This window comes from Dendrobium catenatum, unplaced genomic scaffold (assembly GCF_001605985.2).
Source record: "Dendrobium catenatum unplaced genomic scaffold, ASM160598v2 original_scaffold_249308, whole genome shotgun sequence".
NCBI lineage: Eukaryota > Viridiplantae > Streptophyta > Magnoliopsida > Asparagales > Orchidaceae > Dendrobium > Dendrobium catenatum.
The window spans coordinates 1-1638 of record NW_021567710.1 but is presented as its reverse complement, the minus strand read 5'-3'; the positions used below and the strand labels follow the sequence as shown (position 1 = coordinate 1638).

At 34.9% G+C, this 1638-nt stretch overlaps 1 long non-coding RNA gene across 1 annotated transcript; it reads right to left on the bottom strand.

The window, feature by feature from the left end:
• Positions 1-553: 553 nt before the first annotated feature.
• On the bottom strand, positions 554-1594 carry LOC114579006. Its single transcript, XR_003699888.1, has 2 exons — positions 951-1594; positions 554-800 (listed from the first exon to the last, which is right to left on the bottom strand). It is a non-coding gene; the product is annotated as an uncharacterized LOC114579006 (long non-coding RNA).
• Positions 1595-1638: the final 44 nt, after the last annotated feature.

The window sequence follows — 1638 nt, the reverse complement described above, 5'->3', positions numbered from 1 at the left end:
AATATTGAAAACTATTTATAGATGCCTCAAGAATCTTATTTATAATTACAAATCTAACAAAAATCAAAGAAAAATTGGCCAGTGAAATCCCGCAACAGCTACAAAAGAACCAGGTTAAACATAACAGCACAAGCCTCAAATTCAGAGTAGGTAAATCTGCAATTTATGCAAACCAGCACAATTCAAGGCATGCGGAAACAGCAGGCATGTGTTCAGCTACCCATAACTATGGACTTCCATAACAGCAAATTCCAACCATATGAACCAAACAGCAAAGTCCCAAATCAACTCATAGAAGCAAGCTTAAGGCCCAAATATCACAAAAAAGCAAAGGTGCAAATCAACTCATAGTAGCCATCTTTAAGGCCAAAAACAGCAAAGAATAGAGAACTAGTGGCTAGGCCAAAGTACCCAAGCAATAGAGAGCCAACGGCTAGAGCAGAAGTAACAGAGAATCAAACTAGGGAGGAGCACACAACACTTGTTCTCTATAGGGATCATCGGCATATTTATCAGAACAATAATAAACTACTACAGAAAACAACTACTTAAATAGCATAACTAATGTAAAATCACTATTCAACCTGTCAATTTGCTCATTTAAAGCACATTTTCTGATTTCCTGATAAGTATAACTTTAAGATTTGCATCATTTCCTGATCATAATCTCAGCAATTTAGAATTTGCTTATACATGTCATCTCCAGAAAAACCTGAATCATCTCCCTCTACACGGGTTGAAAAGTAATCTTTACTGGCATATGTATCCTCTAGTGAGCATGTGTGCACTTATCAAGGAAACTGCTTTTAAACACTTTTAACCATAGTTAAACTAAGACAAATCTGGCATAGTTAGCTATATACAGTAGCTCGTATTTGAATATTGTTAAGAAAAGAAAACAACTTAAGAAGAAAGCACTTATTAGAATGATAAGAACAGAGAAAACATACCAGAAATACTTGTTTGGAACCATGTGCTAGAGAGATTAGAGTTGCAGGTTCAACCTGTGAAAGAGAAGGAAAATATCAACACGATTAACAATGGCTGTTTAGTAAAAAATTAGACTAATTACTTGTATTAACACATAAGATTGAACAACCCGGTGACAAGAGAATATGACTGATTAGGTTCTCTTTATGGATGGTGGGAGAAAGGATACATTTACATACATGTATGAGGATGGAAGAGAAATATAAAAAGATGCATATGATTGCATCCCTATTCTGCTACTCCCCAACCCACCTTAATCCATCTGAACATAATCTGATGTGATGAAATGGATGGCGCATCTTGTGCAAGAATAGAGGATCCTACAAGCTTAGGATAACAAGACGGAAAATTTCTGTGACAAAAAATGTTCAGTGCCCATTCAACCTACTAAATGTTCAGTGCACGTATCATTTTAGGTAGTCATGGTTCCATGCTTTGAATGTGACATATTTTCGTAAGTACAATATTTATGTGATAAAGATCAATAGGAGAAAGATCATTTTAAAACCTATAAAACACAAGCACAACCTTTCATGTCAAAAGAATATAATGGTTCTAATAAATTGAAGAAAAATTTGCATATTTCGAATCAGCATGTTTTGAAAGGAGGCTGATGTGATACAATCAAGAATTGCACGTGAAATTTAT